The 26777-nt window shown below is 48.7% G+C and overlaps 1 protein-coding gene across 3 annotated transcripts in view; it reads left to right on the forward strand.

The window, feature by feature from the left end:
• ICA1L (islet cell autoantigen 1 like) overlaps positions 1-26777 on the forward strand; it is a 388686-nt gene that overhangs the window by 292142 nt on the left and 69767 nt on the right. The gene's annotated exons all lie outside the window — the stretch shown is intronic.

Here is a 26777-nt window from a genome sequence, read left to right on the forward strand (position 1 = left end):
ACTGGTTACCTTTCAGTTAGCGATTACTGTATACAGGCATTAACCTGGTACTAAAGAGGAAAAATACTTTCCCCAGACAGTCTAAATGTCTTACAAGATTACCCATTGGTTCTTACAATTGGACAATATGGGCCTCACTTCGCTTCACTCTGAATCTCAGTTTGAGCCCCGTTTCATAAAATTATTCTTTAAACTTGAAGTCTGGGTCTACTTCTAATGCGCACAAAAGGTTAAGATGTCACCTGGTCTTCCTTATCTGCCTCTCCCCTTGTAGGGAGTGAAACACCTTATTGGCCTACACCAGCTCTGTGATTTTCATGCTAAGCTAGTCTTCCATCATTAGTCTTTCCCACATTATTCTCCCAGCCATGTATGTGAGTTTACTCAATACGGTTACAGTTGGCAGAGTTTGTTGTGTCCCCTGTCTCATTAATCTAAAAAAACCTTCACTCTACTTAGCTATGAGCCAGATCTCTGAGTTACCCCTGATTCATCTACAGTGAGGCGCCGTGGTAATTGCTCCTGCTTACCATTCTAATTGTATCTGATTTTTTTTTCTTATATGTTTGGTAAGCATTTGCATAACAAGTGTCCATTATGCATATGTAATTACAAGGCTGTGGAAGCAGTAACTACTAAGCATTATGAACTCATGTTTCAAGGATAAAGATAGGCACCACCACAGAATGAAAGTCAAAATGCAACAGGTAATCGAGGTGGTACGAGCACTGAATGAAATGTACAATCGCGGTTTAGGCCATCTATGAATCTGTGACAAGAATGTGACCGAAAGTGACAAGAAATCCATTAATAAAGGTTAAGACAGAAAAAATAACGTTCATATGGCAATAGTCATAGGGAACAGGTCATGGTGTTTTATCAACCTATTTAGAATCAAATTTCAGTAATTGGTCATCCATATTGGATACCAACATATCTCCTAGATCAGTATCTTAATAGTCTGTTCACAGCATTCTTGGAATACTGTGTGTATGATTTGAAACTGCAGTTTGGCACAATTCCTACTCTCTGTCCCTACTACAAGTGTGTATGTGGGAAAAGAGCTAAAGTTTTTTCAGTCAGCCTCAGCATCTCAAAGAACACCTTTAGCTTCATGGTGGCCACTTTGTATGTGAGCATACGCAGCCTGTGCGATCATAAGCCAGGTCATATACTCAGTTATTTTCAGGAAGTGTGATCTTTTTCCTAGCACACCTACTGCAAATGGACTGTAGTATCACCCCTTAGACCCATCTCTCTTTAACTTCTGTGGTGTAAGATTCGTAATTGTATAAAATGGCATCTCCAGCACTTCTAATCGTGTTGCATGCCCAGAACTGCGCTGGGGAAACCTTATTCCTCGTAACTAATTGATCCTCTCAGATTGTGCCTCCACTAGGAAAACTGCATTGGGGCTCTGTGGTTTAAGATAGGTTCAGTTGTTTGGCATTTATGCGTCAAGTTGAGGCCCTTTACATTGAGCAGAAGCAGCTCGAATCTAGCATCTCTTTCTGTACAAACTCCCAACAAAATACCATAGAGGCAACCTCCCACATAGCAGAGTGTATACACAACCCTAAACCCTCATGTGTTTCAAAATTCAACTGGCCATTCAATATATCTCAAACACTGGCCTGTCCTGTTTGGCTCATATAATGCCTTTTTAGCTGCATCCACCTGTTAACACAGCTGTTTTGGGTACATAAATTAACTTGATTACTTTTAAACTATTAACGTGATTGTTCTACTTCCCATTTAAATCCCTCTGCTCTTAATTCCTATGTAATCTATTTCTCAGGAGTCTTTTTGAAGCTCTCAGATATGTAGGTACAATTGAATCCTTCCTTAGTGGTGCATCGTACCTTCCCTTTTAACTTTGCCCCCTTTCACACTGTACACTAACATCACCTCACGATAAGACCTTTCTCCAATACACCTGTATGCATCTGGTTTCTCTCCTTCTTTTTTGAGGTTTTGTCTTTCCACTGGTGCCCATACCTGTTGTTGCTCTGCAGTCCGTGTGTCTCGTATTAGAGGATGCCATTAGTCTCATCCTTTTCTGGGAGTCCCAGCAGTGCTGCTCCTTTAGTTGACACATGGTTTCCTTCATGGAGACTGCATATATGTCAATAAGATCCATCTGTATCAGGGGTCATTATTAGTCACGCAGTGCAGCGCAGCAAGTCATCTTGCTGCACTACACTGCATGACAGAGAAAGGGCAGGAATGTGCAATGTTCAAAAGAATACGGCACATTACAACTTTTCCCGCTGTTTTGGCTGCCTAGCCCCAATGCAGGCACCCTTGCACTATAGTGCAAAGGGACCTGTGTTGCATTTAGGATTGTTTTTTGTGCAGTAAGAGTAGGATGACTAGACGTTCCGGTTTTCCCCAGACGGTCCTGGTTTTTTGTGAAGTGTCCCGACACTTTCTTCCAAACTGAATAGATGTCCCGGTTTTTGGATAGTGGCTGGGATGAGCACAGAAATCTCCCGCTTTTTGAGTAGTGGCTGAGTACGCACTGGTGTTAAAAAGAAGTGCGCATGCTAACTTCTCACTACTCTAGATGTTACGGCGTGACATCACTCCAGATGAGGTTGTTGTGGAAAGGGAAATCCTTTAAAGAGGGACATTTTCTCTCGAGATTTCCCATCTCTTTCTACAATGCAGCAAGAATGTCATTATGTCAGCCATCAGAGCAACAGCGTGTCCGAACCGCCAGCATGACCCTGCTCACTGGAGTCCGAGGTCACTGCCTGCACCAAGTTCCAGCCAGCCATAAGTGTAAACTATAGTCCTACTTCTATGTTTATGACCTGTCCCGGTTTTTTGTTTTGGGAATCTGGTCACCCTAAGTAAGGGGCACCTTCCTGTACAAAAACAATGCAGAGAGGCAAATTCCTCTATCTATGTGTGCTGCAGAATGCAGCACACATAGAAAGAGTAACCAATGTGGCGAAATCAAGATATTTCTCCGCAGTACGCCTCTCCTGGGAAGTTGTATCTTTTTGGGGTCTTCCAGTTCTGGTAAATCTGTGAATGCATCAAAACTCATGGGAAATGTGTGGTAACACCCACGCAACTCCCATGTAACGCATTCCCTAGTGCAGTGAGGTAACGCAGTGATTTGCAATGCATTGCTTTACTCGAGCTTTATGGAACCACTTGGGGCTACGCAAGATAACCTTCTGTGGCTTCATAAATCTCACTTCTGAGTTGCACCGCTCTTGCACCGTGTTGCGACACAACGGTGCTCATAAATAAGCCGCCAAATTTGCATTTGGTTGACTTAGGCATCAACTACAATACAGTTCCTCCTTTCTTAACTGCCTTGATTGTTTGCGACTTCAATGGTTAAGTTGTCATGAGAATATCTGTAGGTCTGTTAGCATATTTAGGGTCCTAACTGCCCACTCTGTGCAGTATTTTTATGTGATCTTAGGCATTTACATAAACATCCAGTTAGTGTCTTCCAGTATTTTATGGTTGCTTATATTGTTCCTTCATGAACTATTTTCTAGGTCTTCACATTTCCCAGCGAGCACTTTTATTCAAGATTCTGGGTGAGATACATTGGTTGTTGCTACTGGTTGAGTCCGTCAGCAACTGTATTTTTTCTCTTCTGATTACAATTTTGTGCTGACACGTTGCTTATATGTTCTCAGGTCTTTTGTGCCTGTACACTGGCTCACTAATTGCAGCAGTGGCAGAGCATTATATTTTCAAGGTGCCTCACTGTTCCACCATTTACTGCTATTCTCTCATGCATTTAGGTAGGCAGATGAATGAGAGCCTCCACATGAGCCATGCACATTACAGGGGCAACTCCCCAAGTGATGCTTACTTTCAGAGCTGCTTTTCCTCCAGCTTTTGCTGCTTCAGTACAATAAGGAGCTCACCCTCAGTCATTCTCTGTCTTTACGTTGTTGTCAGTGGTGTACCATATTGCCCTGCCCCCAGTTTCATGTCACCTGGATTCTGACAACCGCCTCTGACTTGAACCGCTTGACTGCACCTCACCACATCTCAAAATTCATGTCTACTCAGCACTACTTAATCTTCAACCTGCCTATTTCTCCTCAGCTGTTACTTCCCTGTGCATTCTGTTGATCATCACTGTTCACGTCCCCAGTTTTTCTGAGGTCTTGAAAAACATTCTAAACCTTTGCTTTGTGTCTCAGTGGGCCCTGCTAGATTCCATTGTGCCCCTACTTCATACTGGCCAGCGTCTTGCATTACCCTTTCAGATGTTCTTCCAGTAGTGATCAGCTCCTGCTTCAGCCCCATCATTGAGGATCTCTCCTCAATGGACGATCTCTGCTCCTTCTCACCCACAAGCACCACCGCAGTCCGAACACAGCTGCACCTTCTTCTGCTGATGTCCTGCCTCCTTCCCTTGCTGCCAGGTCCATCTGCTCAGCTCACGGAGCTGCTTTCAAATGGGCTCCAAGATCAGGATGATGTACTCTCTGCGTTTACTGTCCTGTTAAGGGCACTACATTTTTTACTGCAAAGGCATTCAGGAGCTCCAAGTATGTTCTATGTTACAAGCCTCATCTTGACCAGAATTCCATGCTGCGATTTAAAAAAAATATTTTTTTACTGAGAATTCTCAGCCTCACGACGAGGAGTTATTGAGGCTTATGAATCTATAAGGATAACATTTATTATTAAGACTATTAGCGATACAAACAGATACACCGGTATATCCTGAGCGGGGAGTATAATGTGTTGTTATGATGTATAAACTGAATTGAATCATTACATTGAGGTTTGAGGGGTACTTAGCATGGACGATCATTTAAGAAGACTGTAGGTACCATGCCACAGCCAGTAGACTATCAAGGAAATCCTTCTCGTCTGGAATATGGACTGATTGATGTCAAGTCATTAATATATGTGATATAAGTAGCAGATTTGCTCCCATATTCAACAACCAAGTTTTGGTTTGATTGTAGGAGTAGTAATGGTTTTATTGTATACTTCTAATCTTGCAATAAAAAATAGTTCATAATAAAAAAGAGCATTACAGTTTCCATAAATATTTCAAAGTGTCAAAAAGACCTAATGTTATGAATCCAAATTGTCATTATCTAATGTACATTTTTGTTTTCCTTTTTGCAATGCATCTATAATCAATAATATTGTTACTCGCCTAAATAAGCTCTAACCATGTTCTGGAGCAAAGCACAACAGGTGCCGAGTGTCCACTTGTCTACTGCCTAGCCTTTAAATGCCTGGCGCCTTCTTTACTGTCTTAACAGCTTTGCTCTGGAAGGATTTAGCTCCCTTTGGTGCATAGCCTGGCTACAAGGAAGCTCCTAGTGAACACTAGTGAATTTGTTTCCCAAATGGCCACACACAAAAGAAATAGGTACCTCAGATCGTCAGATGTGGGCTTCTTCTCTGATTAAGCTCCTGTATTCATTTTCTTTTTGGAAACGAATAAAAAAAATGTGGGCTTCTTGTCATGCATGGTGTGGATCATCTTCCCAATGCATTGTGGTCACTATTGTTATTCTGAGCTTAGTTGCAGATACTCACTTAAGGGTAGCAACTATGACAATTTGTGGTAGTGAACCCTTACTGAAAAAGTTATTTTGTACCCGAATAAGACAAATAACTATTAGCTCATCACAGTTCTGACATTGAGTAAGAAGAGAAATTGATGTCAGTACAACTTTTAGACTTGCTGGAAAAGTCAGATGCACTGAACTCGTGCAACTTGCCTTTTGCCCCTGGCAAGAGCACTGCATAGTCATTGATCTCTGCTTTGAATGCTATTTGGAACCAAATCATCAAAGAATGCTCCGTAGGTCCTTACAAAATCCACAAAAAAGCCTAAATCCACTCAAATCACACATTCATGCAATTCTCAAAACAGCTGCATGAATCGGGCAAAAATCATATTGTCTGAAAAAATATGAATTTATTATATTCTGATAAAAGTTCTTATATATATCAGTAATTAAAAAAGGCATATAGCGGGGGGCGTGGCCAAGCACCTAAGATGGCGGGCGTGCTCTAGAGACGCTCCGAGTCCCATCCCCTGGTTGTCCTGAGAATTACGGCGAGTAACAGCTAGGAACTTACCCTACTAATCAGGAGAGCGTGAGGGAGTCCTCGCTGACTTTGAAGAGGGGCCCCTCGCCATTGTAGGCACCGCGGTGACGGAGCCCTGGACTGCAGCCTGCCATGTACCCCGAGTACGCGCAGGCCCAAGCGGCGGAGACTCTCTGCATTCGAGAGGGGGCGCGAAACCTGGTGGGAGACAGTAGAGTGTGCCGAGGCTGCGCCACTAGCCTGTCCGCCGTTGTAGCAGAAGGAGCCGAGAGACGGCCACAACTGGGCCTGTGGAGACGTCGGGAGCCCTTGCTGAACCGGAGGAGGGCCTCCCTGTCTGGTGCGGTGTGAGCAACAACAGAGCTCTGCGGCGACTTTCGGCTGGGAATCGCCTGGCTAGGTTGAGGGGCACAGGAGAACCATCGCCGGATTTAGAGAGGCGTCCCTCTGCATAGTGGGGCCACCGATAGCAGAGTTCTGGGTGGCGGCATGCCACGCGCCTGAGGAGACCAGAGGCGGAGCGGAGCAGGTGAGGCGCCTTGCGATGGGCTACAGAGTTTGCCGGGATTGCCCTGGAGATCCACCCGCAGCTGCGACGTGAGGGGGTGAGCGGCGGCCTGCACCAGCCCGATTGAAACGGGGGATCCCCCTTTGAGTCGGAGGGGGGCCCCCCCTTCTTCTCCTACAAACGTGGGGACAGTGGTGCTGCTCAGTGGAGGCTGAGGAAGGAGTGGCTGTGTCCGGTGTCGGTCCGTGGTGCCCACAAGCACACGTATAGCATCCCCAGGGGCCACCGGACGCTGCGGCAGCCCTGTATGACTGAGAGGGCCCTCAGTGGCGAAGAAGACAGTTGGAGGCCCCCGCCTGGAACAGAGGACACCATCTTGCAAAGCCTGCGTCTCTTGGGTCCGAGACGCGACAGGTGAGCCTGCAGCAGTGCTGCTGGGCTGAGGTGGAAAGCATGGGGATCCGGGGATCGATTGGGCCTAGACCCCCCCCCCCCTCCGGTGCATGGTGACACAGCGGAGAGGTGGTGGAGTGCCTAGGCAACGGAGGGCAGCCATCAGACCTCTGAGGGCATTGCAGAAGCCAGTTCTAGCCTAAGCTGCCCACAATCCTGCTTTGACACACAAGAGTCCTTGACTGTGGCGGGCGCAGCCATTTAGGATGGGGTGGGGAGGGGTCTGTGGGCTTGTTGAGCCTAGTCTCTCCCCACTAGATCTTCTCTGTTCTGGCCCTGAGTGACCGTGGTAGTGCTGGGGACAGAGCGGGATGGGTCCTACTAGACATTCCTCACTGTGGTAGTGAGGTGGTGACCTGAAACGGTCTGCCCTCCGTGGACACTCTACTCTGCACTCCGATGATGGGCGAGGTGCAGCCTGGTCCTGCCCCAGAGGATCGTTGAGGGGACGCGGTCCCCCACTGTACGGTTGGGCACTGTGGCAGTGCACAGATCTTAAGCGACTGGAGGGTAGTTGTAGTGCAGCAGCGTCCCATAGACAGACACCGCTCGTATCCTGCCCCCTATGCCAAGCGCACAGCAGTTAGCCATGGGCCGCCTCTGCTCCAACACCCATCAGTATGCCCCTTCCTGGGGTCTGACCCAGGGAGCTCCCAAGATCACTGGACCACCCACAGTGGCGAATTAGCCTGACCTCTCAGCTAAATTGGACTCAGTGCTATTAGCGGTGGAGAAAATAGGTACCACGCTGGAACAGACGCGCACCTCCTTGGAGGGTAGGATGGATACCATCACCTCCGACTTCACGCACTTACGAGCGGACCAACACAAACTGTCTGACCGGGTCCACGATACTGAGGCGGCGTTGGCGGATCTCCAGCCCAGATCCCGTAATGTCACGACCACCCTGCAGGACCTGATGGATCGTGTGTGCACCTTAGAGGAGAAGTGGATGATGCCGAAGGGAGGTCACGCCGCAACAATGTGAGGGTGATTGGCCTGCCGAAAGGGACAGAAGGTCAAGATCTAGAGGGCTACACGGAATCCTGGATGAGAGAATTGCTCCCCCCGGGATAGCTCTCACCACAGTTTGTAGTAGAACAGGCCCATAGAGTTCTTGCCCGCAGGCCTCCCCGGAAGCCCGCCCTCATCCCTTCTTGTTTCTCTTATTGAACTTTCAGGATAGAGATGTTATATTGCAGGAAATAGGCAAACATCCCAGCCCCAGGGAGCAAAATGTTACAGTCTCCTTGTTAGACCTGGCACCTTGGCGTGAGTCTCCCTTCCTCTTTTTGTCGCTGTGCCTCATGTGTTTTTATGGTGTTGGCCGCTCAGCGCGCTGTGCCACTGCCAACCAGTGTCGCGGTGCGAGTGCTCCCTATGTAAATTGTATATGTTGGTTGGATTCCATGATTGGATTGTTTGATTTACTGTCAGACCCCAGTAAAGTGCGCCGGGGGCGCCAGGGCATGTAAAGGCGAACACCGCTGGTGGGCTTGCAGCACTGGTTGTGCCACCCACAGAAGCGGCCGGTAAAATATGTCTGAAGTCTGCCATCGCAGAACCTGCGTGCAGTCTGGTACTGACATGCTGACCAGCAAGTGCCCACACTTGCCAGTCCCTAAAACCTTCCCTTAGCTGCATGTTAGTCACCCCTCTGGTAGGCCCACGGGCAGGGTGCGTTGTAAGCCTAAGGTAGGACAAGCCCGGATGCGTGGCATGTCCTAGTAGTGAATTACCGCCATCTTGTTGTTCACTACTGCAAGGCTACCCTGTTCTCATAGGCCAGTATGGGCGGCCTGGATTATTACACCCTATGATCCTAACCGACCCAGGGAACATGGTAGAAGATCGAGTTTAGTATGCCTGAACTCGGAATAATAAGGTACATCTTTTCGCAAGGTTTATTTTAATATTCCGGGTTTGCAAATGCCGCTTTTAGAAAGTTGGCCTTTGCTTGCCTAAACCTTTCAGCCGCCTCTGCATGATGTGTATCTGATGTCTGGCTGGTGTGAGTGACAGGGCTGGGGGAACCCAGATGGGCAGGGCTAGGTAGCCTGGTATGAATAGGACGATCGACAGGTAGATGGGTGGGAGGAGTGCTCCTAGGCTCTGAATAGGACAGTGCTCTGCTACCTCAATGCCGGCTCCGCCCCCTGTGGAGCGTCTGATGACTCTGCCCTGCACTCTGAAAGGAGAAGCCTGCATCACGTAAACAAAGTGCTCAGAAACCGGACTGAACTAGGCAAGGGCCCCCCTGGCCTGGGAGAACAAAAGATTTGCTGTATAAATGGAGGAGCCCTGCTCCTGAGAAACTAGATCCGCTTTTGACCAAGAAGAATCTCTGCCTGAGGAGGAGGCACCGGGAAAGCTGTAGGAGGAAGACTGTCCCTATCCTGGGGGATTGGCCTGCAGTGGTGACCTTGCTGCCAAAGGAGAGAAGAGAAACTGTTGCTGAAGACTTTTACCTTACTTTTACTTTCAAGACTTGTGCTTTTCCAAAACGATCTCCAAGGGCTTGGAACTGAGCTTGCCCCCTGAACTGAGCCCCAGGACCATTGGGCTCTACCTGATCTTCACTCGCCTGCTGCTGGACTGTGGTGTCCTTTCCCTCGCCGGAGCTGTGACCCTCGTGCCCCAGTCCCTCCTTGAGCCGTGACCAGGTCTGCTTAGCCGCCCCCGCCTTGGGAAGAGCCTCGCTCGATCGGAGCCGCTCCCCCTACGCTGTGCTGGGCTGCCCCGTCACCTCGCTCGTTGGAGGCTCGCTGTGCACCTTCACCCTCCCGCCGGAATCGGCGTTTGTGAGCATCTCCAAGCCTCGGACGGCCCGGACGCATCTGCGTGCCCGGCTGCCCCGCTTTGTTCACCCGCCACCTGCAACACCCCGCTCTTGTCGTGAGCCTGAAGATCAGACCCCCCTCGTGAAGTGTGGGAGCCCCGGACGCCGCCTCGCTCTTCTGTCGAAGAGCCGCTGAAATCCCGCACCCGCCTTTGCGTCAAGAAACAAGGTACTGTACTTACGAACTCGACCGCGAGCTCGCATCGGATCCAGGGTCCGCAACGTTCTTATTTCCCTGTCATCTGCTGTGTGCTCCCTGGGCGCTGCCTCAGCCCGAAGTGCGCTGAGGCCTACAGTTAGCTTGTGCCCGCCTAAAGAACTTTCCGTAACACAAAGAGAACTTTACCGTACTTCCAAGAATTGTGGCCCCATCAGTTCAACGTTACTGGGCCTTGTATTTGAATCTGCTGAAACTACATAAAAGCTTATTTTTATATACTTCCTGATTGGTGTCCGTTTGTGGTGCATGCAAGGGGTTTACTGTATGTGTAATTGCATTTGCTTAACCGTGTACGCCTGAGACTTAGCCTAGACTGCTCGCGCCACGCACCTAGAGGGTGAGCAGGGGTTATTCTGGGGAGTCATCCTTCGCCCTGACGAGAAGTAAGGGGTCCCTGCTTGTTGTGGGTTCTCACCTGCGTCAACCAGAGCCCCCTCATTTCTAACACTCCTTCTTCCCGGCTACACTGCACAAGTACAAAGGAAGCTTGCCACCTTTGGCACTGTAAAGAAACAATACTCTCTGCTTTTGTGCAGCACGTCTTCAAGTCATCAATAATGGCAACACCCGATGCTTCGATTCCCCTACGGAGACCTGGGACTGGCTAGCAGAGAACGGGCTGACAACGGCCCCAGAAGACTCCCAGTTACACAGGAGACTCCACCGCGGCCGACGCAGGAAGAGAGGCAAAGACACGTTGCAGCCCCAGACCCGGATCAGATCGGAGCGCCAAGAAGCACTGCAGGTGGGTCCAGCCCTTCAGCCTGTGAGGTCGCCGACAGGTTCCACCGGGTCCCCGTCGAGATACTGGGGAGGTGCTGACTCCACGCCAGAATAGTAAACAAACACTGGTTCGCCCCGACTACCGGACGTCACTCCTCAAACTTTGGATGGCATAATTTAAGAACAAGTCACACATCACCCCACGGTGCCTAGAACTCACAAAAATAAAGGAGACTAAGGGCTCTAGCCTTTCTACCTGTACCCATTGTTCCAAGCTCTCTTCCTGAGAATCAACGTACACATTCACGTACCCAGCATTTTACCCCCTGACACAGATGGGTGTAAAGGGGGATGGAACACTCAAGCTACCTCCCTCTCCTTTTTTCCGCGTTCACCCCCCAAAGTCAAACAACGATGTTGAACTAATTGCCATGAATAGGCTTAAATGTTTGGGTCCATCTCCCTGTTGGGGGTCCGCTCTTATGATGTTACATGACCAATCGATGTTAATTCTATTTTTCCCCCTGGAAACGTCACCGCGATTAGAAACCTGTTGCCGCTAAATATGCCCATTTAGTTGGTCACCACTACACGAGTGGAATCTGACAGACCTGCACCATCTCCATGTCTAAACTAAATATAGTTACATGAAATGTTGGAGGCATACACACTCCGGCCAGACGGTACTCTATATGCATACTTACAACGTAGAGCGGTTAGTATCGCTCTATTACAGGAAACGCACCCAGAATCTGTCCGATTACTCCATCGCTGGCGAGGTACGATCCACAGCACTACCTACTCTTACATGGCCAGAAGGGCACTCATCTGGGTAAAAGCTGGGGTCCCATGAGATTAGTAGGAAGCGGTGTTGGATCCCGCCGGACAGTACGTGCTGCTCAAGGGTAGGTTAAATGGCCAACCTATTTTGCTGAGCTCCATCTACTCCCCCAACACCGACCAAAGCGCCTTCCTCTGTAGCCAGTCGACATTGTTGCCCCGATGGAAAGATGTCCATTGGCTGCTGGGAGGTGATTTTAATTCTGTTTTTGGACGTCTCTTTTAATTGTTCCTTCCCCCTTCTGAATCGTACCACAGCCTCTTCAAACGTACTTGGATGGGGCATTGGTCACTGACAGACATCTGGAGCAAGCGCCACCCTCACACTAGGGTTTACTTCTTTCACTCGCCGGTCCACAATTTGCACAGGCGGCTAAACCGCATATTAACTTAGTCAACCCTAGCCCCACTGATTCAGACCACAAAATATCTAGGTCGGACACACTCTGACCATAACCCACAAATAATGCACCTGGCATGGGAGGCGAGAGCGCCCTCGACTCAAGCTTGGCAGTTACAGATGGCAGCGCTGGAAGACCCGGCGTTCCAGAGCTCGCTAGAGTCTGCGGTCATCGGATACTTTGACCTCGTATACCAGGATATAGGCGTCCCAACTGACTGGGAATGATCCCTGAAGCAACATGAGGAAGAGGTCTTCGGGAGGGCATTCACAGACCGGAAGTGGATGGCCGCCGGGCGTGGTCCGATGCATATCCGCGCAATCAGTGTATTAAACAAATTCTATTTTTTATATTACACCGGGCATACCTCACCCCAGCCCAAATCAGTAAGTACATCCTCAGATCAGATGCAGCCTGCCCTAGATGCCGCCTATTAGACGCAGACATGCTTTACATGCTGTGGCACTGTCCTGCCTTAAGTGAATACTGGGCCAATGTGACGACTAAGCTGGCTGCCTGTACAACTTGTGATATCCCCTTTCACTGGGAGGTACACATACTGCACCTATTCAGTAGGAATAAGAAATACAGGGCCGCCACTCGATTTCTCGACCCGGGGCTAAATGCGGCAAAACGCCTAATCACCAAAAGGTGGCAATCCCCGATGGCGCCTCACACAATAGCCTGGCCGTTCCCTACTCAACTGGGCTAGGGTGGAGGGGGTGGCACTACTCCGAGAGGACCTGCTTGAGATCCCTAAGTTTCCTGTGGCGAATCACTGGGACGCTATGGTATCGAACTTGCAGGGCATGGACACTATCACAGAGGAGCCCCAATGAAGGGGAACAAGACCAGTAACACAGCGCTTAGCACCTGGAAGAGCAGAGCAGAGCAGGCCTCATTCACATAACATATGATCCTACACTACGGAGCTGTTACCATTAGGCTTTACAGGGCTGTCCCTTTCTAGCACACACAGAAACGGGTTACATGCGACTTCCCTCCCCCCTCCTTTGGTTACTTTGTCCTAATTGTGATGTACCCTATGTCCACAGTATAAATAATGCACCATGTCAAGTATTGGTATTAAGTGACATACCATAATGTCTGTACCATAATGTCTAATTAGCACTGCCAAAGTTATTGTAATGACAATCTTCCAGTAACTTTTACATGTGTTTTGCTCGCTAGCTAAGCTGTTAATCCGATGGATTGTATTTTGAATTGCATTGCTTTGACGTTGTCAAAATATGGTGCCAATACACTGTTCATGTTGTATGGAAATAAAGAAATGCGAATAAAAATTTTTTTTTTTAAAAAGCCATACATATTAAACATCTCAAAACATAATGGGCATAACGGCAGTAGAATTAAAGATGATAGACAAATTAATTAATTAGGAACAATTCTATTTATTGATGCCCTCAATTTAGTGACGCAAGTCTCTGCCTACAACCATCTGCCGGCAGCTTTTTTGAGTTGGTAAAGCTAGTACACAGATCAAAGCCTACAACCTGGAGGCTGGCAGCGGTGAACGGACCAATTTAACGTTGAAAAAAAAAGTAAGAGAGAAAAAACAAATATGAAGAAGGACCCAAAAAAACATCACACACCCCCACTCCTCCGCATCCTGTTCGGCTACCTACTCATGCATAACTGGGAAATGCTCAAAAGGGTCAGGGTCTGCACGCCGAGAGTGGGGTCTATGTATCCTGCATATCTTCATGGGGGAGCAAGGGCAGTATCTGCAGGTATTTCGGGCAGGTCACCTCCTTGAACTCTATTGAAAGGATCAGGTTAACAGGGGCCCACAGGTCTGGATAGATAGTTGCCACGTCTTGCACCCTGAGTGATATACGTTCCATCTCCAGGGTAACTCTTAATTTGGGCAACCAAGAGAAGTGTTCCGGGATATTTTCTGTCCCCCAGTGTGAGAGGATTACCAGGCATGCAGCGCTAAATGATAAAGCCATTTGCCTGCCCCGTGTTGATTGCAGTGGAAAGGTCAGACGGTTAGGTAACCCTAGGATAACATAGGCAGAAAATTGTGGTATATTAGTACCAAACGCTTTGTCAATATTGTTCAAGACCTGTTCCCAGATCCTGGCCAATTTGGGGCAGTAAACACAAGAGGTGAAGGAAAGAACCAGTCTGTCCGCAGCCTCGCCAGCATTTTTTCGACTTCCCCTTATTCCATCTATGTATGCGTGCAGGAGTGAGATACCAGTAGGAGGCTACTTTGTGGGCAGACTACCTACTGTCCATGTTATACACAATATGATATACCTTGTAGAAAATGTCATTCCATTCTTTTATGGAGAGATAGCGCCCCAGTTCTTCCTCCCAGCATCATTTGCAGACCATAGAGTTCAGAGGTGCTTATCCCCATTTCTACGTATCAGCCATTTCTCAAAGTTGGTGAGGGGGCGGGAGGACCCAGGTTTATAACTTGGGAAAGCCACCCAGTGTCTCCGCTGTACATAAGGGAACGCATCTGTCGAGAGAAAACAGCAGTCCTACTTAAGTCGTTCAAAGGGAATAACTCAAAGAGCGAGCCTACTTGTTTACCCCTTTCACGCCATCAGCTAAAAATATCTGAGTTGTACCCTGTACCCAGGGGGGAAGTTGGGTTGTCAATAATTGGCATCATTGGGGAGGGGAACGTCGTCAGCCCTATTAAGGGCTAGAGTCCCATACCTTCAATGTTGTGGCGGTCACCAAGGATGAATACAACCCCCACGTCCTGTGCTTGCGAGGGAACCCTACCTCTCGTCATACATTAGCACCAGCAACCATCTGGTCCATAAAAGACCAGTGTTTTTCAGAGAAGGGGCGATTCCACTCTACAATATAGCGAAGTTGTGCTGCCTGGAAGTACTGTGTGATTAGAGGGGGCCCCAGTTCTCCCTCAGCTTTTGTGCAAAAGAATTGTTGATGGTGGATGCACGGCTTCCTGCCACTCCAGATGATCCGGTTGGTGGCTACTTGCAGAGTGTGCGAGACAGGGGGTGGAGGGGTCAGTGGAATGGTCTGGACGATAAAAAAGTATGCTCAGGAGCACAGTCATTTTGACTGCGGCAATCCGGCTAGTCCATGCCAATCGCAGACAGCTCCACGAGGAGTGCGTCTTTTTGGTTTTATCAAGAAGGGCCCCCTAATTAACCACCAGTATCTTCGCCAACGTGGAAGCTAACTGTATACCTAAATACGGTATGGTGCCCTTTGCCGACACGAACAGGAACCGTGCACGCAGCTCGACCTCGTGCGGCGAGGTTACAGAGAGGTTCAGGATCTGGGATTTTTTAAGGTTAACTGTAAACCCTGACACCTCACTGAATAGTTGCAACACAGCGAGCAGGGATGGTAGCGAGGTTATCGGGTCTGTCAAAGATAAGATAATATCATCCACTTATAAACTGATGGTATGACTATCAGCGCCAAATCGGATCCCTGAGACCTGCGGGCTGTCCCTGACTCTTTGAACCATAGGCTCCATGTCCAGCGCAAAGCAGAGCTGGAGAAAGAGGACAGCCCTGCCAGGTCCCACGTCGATAGAGAACATGGAGGATGAAGTCCTATTGACACGGATAGAAGCCCTGGGGTTGCTATAGATACAGCATATCCATGTGATAGATTTATCTCCGAACCTAAATTGGCACAGGGTCTCAAGCAGGTAAGGCAAATGATGCGGTCGAACACCTCTGCATCAATGGAAAGGAATAGAGCCTCCTTTTGTGATGGCTAGATAATGTCAGAGAGATGTAAGAGCCGTTTAGTATTATCGTCACATTGCAACATGAAGTCGGATTGGTCTGGATCAACCAAACCCGGTATAATAGGGTTCAATCGAGTGGCTAGGGTACTGACTAAGAGTTTGGCATCTATGTTGAGAAGGGAAATGGGTCTGTATGACCCACAGTCATCCGGGTCTTTCAATGGCTTGAATATCACCGAGATAGATGCCTCTAACATCGAGTCCACCAGGATCCATTGGTCAAAAAATCGGAAAAATTGGGGTTAAAAGAGGGGCGAGCTCTTGACAAAAGGTTTTATAAAATTGAGCAGTGAAAGCATCTGGTCCCGGCGCGTTTGAGGTGAGCTATAGCTGCAACCACCTCCTCTATTCTTATTGGTTGGTCAAGTTGACAACTGTGAAGGTCTTTAAGGACCTTGGTTATTTCGGCGTCCGTGTGGACCTCTTCCCCCTAGTCGTTCGGACAGAGCTCACTGAGCCAGATAGGATTTTACTACAGAGCCTTAGAGCCAGCATGCGTCCTCAGAGGTCACTACTCAAGTAAAATTTGTGCTTGAGGCGTAGGAGGGCCTACTCTGCCCTGTCAAGGTCAAGGCTCCGCAGGACAAGACTCTTTTTCTCATGTTCTTGCCAGACCCTAGGGGCGCTTGAGCGTTTATGGATCGACTCTAACTCGTAGACCGCTTGTTCTAGTTGCTGGTGCTTCTCATTGTGAATCCGATTCTCGGCTGCTGATATGGCGATGTATTCGCTCCTCATGACACGCTTAAAGCCTCTCATATCGACGACAGGGGGGTCCCCTCGATGTCGTTGTTGCGGAGGTAATCCGCTAACGCATTATGTATAGTGGTGATCGTGGGAAGGGGATTCCAGCGGTGCATCGCGGAGTCGCCAGTGTGAAGTATAGGGCTGAGAGATATCGAGACGTAGGTTCAAGGCGATCAGGCATGGTCTGAGAGAGCTCGTGGTTCTTTGCTCGGTTCTCTGACATAAGCTGTTAGGGCCGGGATGTGTGGAATTTATCAATGTGGGCGTATAACTTATGTGCTGCAGAGTAAAAGGTGTAATCCCTCGAAGAGGGATGCAGGTGACGCTAGATATCACAAACTGCTCCATTGGGCAGCCAACAAAGGGTGTCAGATTAAAGGCTCCCATTTGAGGGGAGCAGTGGTTGGAGCGATCTATATTGGTGTCCATCACAGATTTAAGTCTCCCCAAATCAGGATGGCCATGTCTAGGGTGGTGAGGGCTTCTGCAAGTGTGTTAAGAATAAATGTTTCTTGCCGTTCATTCGGGGCGTAAATATTGGCCAGAGTAAAAGTAAAGACACCCCATTGTAATCTAACCACAAGCAGGCACCCTTTATTTTGCCCAGTCGTGGATATTAGTTTGCCATAAAATTTCTGGGCAAAAAGAATAGCTATCCTGTTATTCTTGGAGGGAACAGAGGACCAGTACTGGTGGAGAAACCAGCGTGAGTGCATGCGTGAGGTATCTTTGGGCAGCAGGTGGTCTCCTGGAGCAAGCATATATCCCTGCGAGATTCCTCCAAGAGAGACATCACTGCAGTGCTCTTCATTGGGCTGTTTAAGCCCCTGGTACAAAAATGCCACCGCAGAGGCGTATTGAATGCACTCTGTGCGGAGGAGTAAACATGAACAAATACGCAGGTAAATACAATCTAAGATCACTAAATGGAACATGAAGTGACACTTGGTCGTCATCTTGGAATAACAGTTGTGGAGCGTCATTTAGTTGTGGACAGTCCAGTTGGGTAGATAGCATCCTCAAAGGAGCACAGATCTTAGAAGAATAGGACATCAAGAAAGGCGCCTTCATGGTTGTCAGGCCTCTCCGAAACCACTGCCTTGAAGCCCTCCTGCCTGGTGATCTTAGATGGTCCCTTCATCGTCATGAGTCTTCAGAAAGGGTGGTCTCCCCAGAGAGAGTTTGAAGTTAGGACAGGAGTTCCTTGGCCATGGTTTCGGAATCTGGTTTCTCTCTGGTAGGACCTCCTTTAAGCATCTCAATCCAGATCTCTTCTGCATCTTGCTATCAGGGGAGCCTCTTTGAGGGATCTTAATTGGTGTAGTGTTACATCGAGGTGAAAAAATATCCTAATAGGAGTAGGCTATGCCTGCTTTACGTAAATGCTCAGTGACGGGATAGATTTCTCAGCATTTTTGTAGGTTGAACCTTGAGAGGTCTTAGTACAGCACCGGAGAGTGACCCTTAAAATGGACCTGCTGGTAGTCCAAAATGTCCGCGAGAGGGTTCTGCTCCGGCCTGAGGTGCCCCACTCTGTGCACTTGATCAAGTTGCAGAATGTGTAAGAAAAGGGCCGCAACATAGTCTCTGAGATTTGTGCCCTCATCGGATCCGAACGTCCGAAGGACCATCTCTCCTTCAGGAGGCACCTCAAGACCTGGCTTTTCGAGCAGTAGCTGTACCCCTCCCCCACCCCCCCAGCGCCTTGAGACCCTCGCGGGTGAGTAGCGCGCTCTATAAATGTGACTGATTGATTGATTGATTCTGGCGGGAGCGATTTTCTAGGTCTTCTTTGTGGGTTTGCAGATCTACTTGTTGTTCCTTAAGGAGCAGGACCTCCTGTTGCAGCCATTCTATTTTCTCCTCTCAGTTGGACTCTAAATCTTCCATGGCGGCCACCCTGTGCCCCACCTCCTCTAAGTCCCGGAGAACCTCCCGGAGGTCCGTGGATAGCTCCTCCTTCATGGCCTGTATATCTCCTCTGAGAGATACAAAGAGGGATTCTAAGAATGACTTGGTAACCGGGCTCTCTCCATCCTCCCAAGTCCGCCTGCCGCTCCCCCTCAGGCAGAGGCGATTTATCTTTTGGGGTTCCCCCCCTTGTTTCACAAACATGTCCTGGAGTGATCAATCCTTGTTTTGCTCTATTCACAGACATGGTGTGAGTCTGAATGGAAGGGCGACTAAGAGGGCAAGAGCAGCTAAGGATACAGGATTTTGCAGTCACTTCTTTGGCGTTAATGAGGAAGGCCATTGGCTCAAGGAACTCAATTGGAGTCTAGTCAGAAACCCAGAAGCTTGATTCCTTCCCTTAGGTCTAGTAGGACAGACCACGAAGCTGTAGGAACACATGCAGCCATCAAAGAGATCCGCAAGCAAGCGTATGGCAGGGCCCAACGCACGACAGCTCTCCATTGACCCCCTCTCTTTAGTGCTGCAAGCGCTGCTGTGATTTGACCACCGTTTCCAGAACTGCCAGCCCGGTCCGCCTCTCCGGGCGACGAGAACTAACTTACTTCAAGGTCCCTGCCACTGACGGGGGAGCAAAGAAAGGGCCCATCCACCGCGCAGGACCCGTAACACCACCGCAGCGTAGGGGGATCTCTCAACTAGAGCGCCACTTCAGGGAACCAGCGCCCGGGAGAGGTTCAACCCTTGATGTCACTCCGTGAGCTGGTATTGGTAGACCCCCACTGTTGCGCCAGTGGCCCGAGCCTCTCCAAACCCTGGTCTAACACTCCACAAGCCCTTTAGGCCCCAGGACCCTGCCAATATCCAATCTGCCCAGTTGTGAAGGGGCCAGGTGCTCGTTAAGTCAGTTAAGGCGGGGGAGGGCCTGGTGGGTTCTTGCTATGACGCTCCCCTTCTGCAGTCCAGGGACTCATGCACACCTGGAGGCACTCATCCATGTCCCACTTTATCGCCCGCGCCAAACCCCACCTTTCCTCGGACAGGAAACATGGTTCGATGCATTTAAAAAGGGGAAAGCCCAGTCCATTTCCAGGGGGGGTGCAAATTCCCGCCTAGCCCAAAGGTATGGGGAGGGAGGAACTTGCAGGCTATTAATCCTCACCTCACGTACTCCGCCCCTGAACCCTCCACATTCACAGTGCCCCCTGCTCCCCTTTGTCAGGGCCCACTCATCTCACAGGGCCTCCCCTCTCAGCAGAAGAGCTAGACGCAGTGTCTGATGCTTTGGGGGAGGGGGTAATGCCAACTGTCTCCTCCCACTGTCAGACGCCCAGACTCCTCAACACTCTTGTCAAAGGCGACAGCTCTGGCTGAAGCCTGCACGGTCTGGCGCGCTCGGTTGCGGCCTTACTCCGTGCTCTGACACCTGCGTGGGGGTCACTGTGCAGAGAATGGGGAGCACCATCACGCCTGGCGCTTCTTGCTGTGGCAATCCTCTGTGGCCTGGTCAGGAGGGTGCCACCTACTGAGGCCAGTTGAGGCCAGCAGAGCCCCCCTCAGCTTGTCCGCAACTCTGCTGCGGACCATCCCTCAGATCGGCGGCTGCAGTCACTCAACCTCCATTGCCGCTCTCTTGCGATCGGGGGCGATGGCTCAGAATCTCAGGTCACCAATGAGCCCCACGCGCTGTTGACCCACCAGAGCTCTGCAGGGACCTGCTACTGGTGGCTGGGGGGGTGCAAATCGATGCGGTAGAGATCACGGGATGGAGCGACCGAGATATGCGTCTTACCCATCCACCATCTTGGGCACGCCCCTCCAAATTAATTAATTAGTCTTTAAAATCATACACATCTAAATCATGTCACTATACAATTATGAACTAATTCGCCATACACAATCTTTCAGTAAAGGCAGGATGTACGAATCAATAAGCCATAAAATTACATTTGCTGTAGTAAATAGTGTGGCTCTAAACAAATTTAAAATCCATAGACAACTAGACTACCTCCAATTAAGAATAACACAAATTGGGTTATTTCTGAGTCGTGGGTTACCCTAGTCACTTGCATATCTTGTCTTCAGTATGTCTTTGTGCACAGTATACTAATCAATGTGAAGAGTCAATTAAAGGAGCAATGCTGGAGAAAGTTATGGGTGTTTACCCTGTTAACAGGAGATGGGCAATTTGTTAAAATCAATAAAGATATATTGCAAAAAAATATTTTCTTCAATATGAGTGCCTTAATATTGTTGTTAAGAATAACGATCAATCACCCACAAGGCCCGAAATCGCTCATAGAGAAATATCACAAATCTAAAGCTGACCCTACATTTGTTTTGGGGAAATCTTTTGAAAGTTATTACCTTCATTTTTATAATCAAATAACTCGCCAATAGAGGCAATGTTTTAATGCTTAATTTCTATTCTCCTTGCAGAGCTCAGAATTCATTACAATCCCATCCTACAGATAAGCAAAGCTGTGGTTTTCCTTCTTAGTCTCATATACAACTAAATTGCATCGCATGATCACAATAACAAGATAATAAACTCACCTCTTAGGGCTCCAGCTTTAACATTTGTTCTTTTATGAGAAACATGATACCATTCTCAACAGGAGAACTACCCAAGTGTTTTGCCTAGGCCAAAATCAAACTTCAAATTAAAAATTAGGGGCCATGTGTATGAAATGTTTTTCCCGTTCGCAAACGGGCCGATTTGCAGAACGGGAAGAAGCCACTAGGGATGTATCATCCCAAAAGGCAATCGCAAACCAGGCATGAAGCAAAAAATATTTGCGACCTGGCTTTAAGGAATCGCAAATTACCACCAACTTCAAGTTCAACTTCAAGAGAGCAATCAAGCCACATACCAAGGCTCTTAATCTGGGCTTTTGGGTCTGGGGTAGGGCCAAGGCAGTCCGACCAGAGGAGGGAAGGGTTGAAGGAGGGTGAGTTGCCGAGGAGCATGAGCTCGGTCTGGTCTCCATTGAGCTTGAGGCATGAGAGTTCCTTCCACTCGGCCACCGCCTCTAGGCAAGGACCTAGGGTGCTAGATGACCTGTCTGGTGGTTTAATGCCACCATGAGCTGCGTGTCATCTGCATAGGTGATGATCTTTATGCCGAATGGATGGACAATCTCCGTCGAGGGTCTCACATAGATATTAAATAGCGTGGGGCTCAGGGAGGAGCCCTGGGGGACCCCACAGCTAAGAGGCAACCGGTTGGACACAGCATCTCCTTCAAACACCTGGAAAAAGCGGTCGCTGAGAAAGAACTGGAACTAGGTTAATGCTGTGCCGGTCACTCCAAGATTCTTAAGTCGACAGGTCAAGATGTTATGATTGACAGTGTCGAATGCAGCACTGAGATCGAGGAGGATGATTGCTGCAGTACCTCCCTGGTCCAGTATCTTCCTCGCCTCCTCAGTTACTGCCAGAAGGGCAGTCTCAGTCCCTAGCTGAGGGCGAAAGCCTGTTTGGGAGTGGTGGAGAAGATTGTTAGACTCCAGATACTCTACCAGCGTGGTGTTTATATTTTTCTCGAACAGCTTACTCAGCCTGGGAGGGAGGGAGGGAGATGGGACGATAGTTGGTTAAGTTGGACTGGTCAAGGTTGGGTTTCTTCAAAAGGACCTTCACCATGGTATACAGGTAGAATTATTCAAAAGAACGGCAGGAACAATTACACCTTACCTGCTTAATATGTTTCACGACAGTTTGCAGAGCGGCGAACTTCCATTAGATCAAAGACTGACCACTATAGTGCCGATCCCAAAACCGGGAAAGCCCCCCCCCCCCGAGGAGTGTACCTCGTATCGTCCCATATCCTTATTAATGGGTAGGCAAAAACTCTGGCGAAACTTCTTGCGATGTGACTCGCACCGCACTTAGGAACACTGATAAATCCAGACCAATCAGGCTTCATGCCGGGCAGAAGTACAGCATTAAACTTGAGACGCCTACATGGGGTGATAGCTCGCATACAAGAACCAGCAGTTATCCTCTCCCTGGACGCTCGTATGGCGTTTGATATGGTGGAATGGCCCTTCCTCTTTGCAGTGCTTGCCCACATGGGCTTTGGTCCCAAATTTTGTGCATGGATACGTTTGCTGTATACTAACCCAGTGGCACATGTGACGGCTAACGGGCACATTTCAGGGGATTTCCCACTCTCCCGTGGCACACGCCAGGGCTGTCCACTGTTGCCACTCCTGTTTGCTCTAGTACTTGAGCCGTTGGCGACATGGATTAGGTGGGAACCACTGATTAGGGGACTTAGATGGACGGCGGATTGGGAGGATCACATCTCATTGCACGCAGATGACGTACTACTGTATATGACCTCCCCCAGTCGTTCAATTGAGGCGCTTCTTAACATCTGTGAGCTTTTTGGTCATGCATCTGGGTACACCATAAATTGGTCTAAATCTGTTTTGTTTATTTTAAGTGGACCGCCCCCTCGGCTCCCCAGGGACTGCCCACTACAAGTCACAGATGGCGCATTTAAATATTTAGGAAGTAATATAACTGCAAGTCCGGATGCCTTCTATAAGCTGAATCTCATACCTCATCTGGAGCTCTTCAGACGGGATGTGACACATTGGGGCACGTTGCCGTTGACGCTCCTGGGTAAGGCGGCGCTTTTTAAAATGATGGCACTTCTTCGATTCCTTTATGCACTAGAAAATGCACCATTCCTGGTACCCCCATGTTACTTCAAGGCAATAGAGGCGCAGGTCTCCTGTTTGTTATGGGGGAACAAACCGGCACGGATTGCACAGGGCAAACTGGTAAAGGGATGGTATGACTGGGGAATTGCGCTTCCAAATATGCAGTTATACTATTGGGCAGCCCAATTGAAGATAGTTAATCAATGGATACATGCCCTGCAAACAGACCCTGCCTTTAAAGCTGATAGACACGAACTTGGGGCAGAAGGTATGATGTCGGCGCTGTATAACGAGAGGCGACCCCCCCTCTCTGCTTGGTCCCACAAAACACACTATCGCTCTATGGCATAAGGCACATGCTAAATTAGGCTGGCGGGGTGTCATAACCCAACTCACTCCCTTATGGGACACCAAGCAGTTGAGGCGACTCAAGAACAGTAAGGGATTCGCTCATTGGGCTGCAACTGGCATCTCTACAGTGGGCGACTTGTGGAGCAAAGGGGAAATAATCCCATTTGAACGTCTTCCGGACCAATACGAACTGGCAGCGTCAGAAAGGTTTCGCTACCTGCAGATTAAGCATGCGTTACAAGCCGCCTTACCAGCGGGAGTTAAGGTTCCGGAAGCTACCCCTTTAGAAGATAGATTACTAACAGATCATATGCACAGGCGAGCAACTTCCTTCACCTACTGAAAACTAGTCAATAATTTACCAGACCCCACTGTGGCACTTAGGGAAAAGTGGTCCAGAGATGTCGGAGAATTGGATGACGCTGATTGGCAAGATGCAACGGCATATCCGCGGGAGGTGGGCATAGCCTCGCGGCTTAGGCTGGTTCAGCTTAAAATATTGCATCGTACTTATTACCACAGAGTCCTCCTCTGTAAAATTGGGAAAGCTTCTCATCCGTACTGTTTGACGGGTTGTGGGAATGAGGGGACCTTTTTTCCTACATTATGGCAATGTCCAAGAATCGCGGAATACTGGGCCAGGGTTATGAGGACGATATCATAGGTGGAGGGGGTATCACTGCTACCAGAGCCCAAGAGTTGCCTACTGAACGTTTGGGAATAAAATGATCTTACGCTCCTGGCTCAGGTGTGGGTTACACTGGGGATAATGGTTGCAAAGCGGAACATCGCACAAAGATGGGGTTCGGAAGAAATACCGACGATTGCAGCTTGGTGCAATGATATGGATGGCGTTAAGATAACTGAAAAAACAGTGTATAGTAACCGAGGGTGCCCGAGCAAATGGAATAAAGTGTGGGGGGCGTGGAATAAATTTTGGGGATACATTTGTGAGCCTCCTAAGACGCAATCTGGGGAAACATCGGAGGAAGAGACAGTTGGAGACATATGAGAATAATGTAAGAAAGGTAACTGAAGTTTGAGATTTATTTGTTGTACAATCGACATGATGAAGTCCTATGGTTGTTGGAATGTAATTGTACTTTACATTGGTGAAATGAAACGTGCACATTTTCTTCTTTTGTTGACAATAAATAAAAAGTGTTTAAAAAAACAAAAAGTTTAAAAAAGGGCCTTCACCAGAGCACATTTCCAGGCAAGGGGGACCATACCGGAAGAGAGAGACGAGTTTAGGATGTCCAGTATTACGGGGCGAATGGTGTTGGCAACTATAGTAAGAGGCTGTGGGGGAGCAGGATCAGTAGGAGAGCCTGAGATTACCTTGGGCATGATGTTTCTCCTAAGAAATAAGCAAATGATGTTTCCAACCAAATCTTCCACCATTCTGATGAATTCATCTTCCTGCCGACTACTCACTTTAACCCCTTGTGTGCCCATGACGAGCTGAACTCGTCATGGGCCGCGGTTGCGCTGTGCCCATGACGAGTCCAGCTCGTCATGAACCCTGCCCGCTAATGTAACGGCCGGCACAGGGCGGAGAAAGGGCGTGGCACACAAGGGGTTAAGAATTATTCTTCCAGGCTTCTGACTGCTGTGGAGAAGCTTTTTTCTAAAGCAGTAGCCCTTCAGCACCACTAGACACAGCTATGGGGCTCCAGTCTTAACTCTACCTTATGACATGATATCACCAGAGTATTATTAGATGCAAACCAGCTCTTTCACATTCGTTCCTGCATTTCCATGCCTCAGCTATGAAGGTCTGAAGCACTCTCTGTGGTGTCTCATCAATGAAATTCCATATCAATAGAAAGTGACTAGGTCAAGTGTCTCCTCCAAAAGCTTTGGTTTTCGAGCCGTTTTGAAATATGTTCCTTTTGGATCCACATGACAACTGCATGTGATATTTTGAATCGGAACATGACGCAGCAATTCTTGTACCTTGTTCCACCTTGGCCATCAGTGAGCAGGAGGCCAAGTTGTTCCTGGTGTAGGCCTGAAGGGAGAGGCCTATGGGAGTATGTTCCCCCAAAAAAACACATAAATCACCATAGGAAGGAGGACCCTTCAAGCAGTTTCATGACACGTAACTTCTCCTAGTCATTGAAGTAGATATTGACGATGACACAGGTGAGGTTAGCGTTTCCCAGTCTGTCGGCTGACCCTGCACAGGTCAGAGTCTTCGAAAACGTCCAAGCCTGTCAAGGCACTAAACCTTATTAGTTTGGAGCCTCTCTTGGCACCGACGTGGACATTGCTTATGGAGTCAACTCTGGTGCCACTCTTCAATGTGCCAACGTCGGAAGATTTTATCTGTGTGGCATGGGAAGGGTTTAGGGTGCACTTTAATGATATTGTCTCGGCAGTGCACCTCCCAAGGGCTCATAGGTTTGCCCAGATGAGGAGGATTTTTGGCTCGGACTCATTCGCCCTTGCAATGCCTGGTAAAGATTGTGGCCATTCAGAGGATGATGATGATTCGAATGCTCGTTTATATTTAGGATTACACAAGACAAGTGACCAAATATCTCACCAGAAAGGGACAATCCTTATCCCTGTGGCATAAAGCAAAAGAAATCTTTAAATTAACACAGACCTCTGCATAGGCTAAGTCTCACCCCTCTTCTGCCAGGATAGCTTGATTCCAGTGGCATGGAGAGCACGGGACCCACGTCTGGGCATACCCGTCCCACTCAGGGTGACAAATGCAAAAACAACAGTTGATGGACAGATTGCAGTACAATGTCATACATTCACCCCAGTACAGAGATCTGGACCTAAATCCATTGTTTTTTGCTTACCATGCCATTCCAGTTTGAACCCAGCCATATGCAAATCAGTCTTGACCCTGTGCCTCATGGGAACAGTCCAGCCCGAACTGCCAAGCCAGGTCTTCCCTGGACTGGAAACAAGCATCCTAGGACCGGTTTCAGGGTTTCACCCCTCTTCAGCCATGATAGCTTGATTCCAGTGGCATGGAGAGCACGGACCCACGTCTGGGCGTAACCGTCCCATTCAAGCCATCCTGGCTGAAGAGGGGTGGAACCCCGAAACTGGTCCTAGGATGCTTGTTTCCGTTCCAGGGAGGACCTGGCTTGGCAGTTCAGGCTGGACAGTTCCCATGGGGCACAGGGTCAAGACTGATTTGCATATGGGCAGGTTTAAACTGGGGTAGCATGGTGAGCAAAAGAATGATGCATTTAACCCAGATCTCTTGACTGGGGGTGAATGTTTTGATTTATTCTGCATTCCGTC

This window comes from Triturus cristatus, chromosome 3_2 (genome assembly GCF_964204655.1).
Source record: "Triturus cristatus chromosome 3_2, aTriCri1.1, whole genome shotgun sequence".
Classification (NCBI taxonomy): Eukaryota; Metazoa; Chordata; class Amphibia; order Caudata; family Salamandridae; genus Triturus; species Triturus cristatus.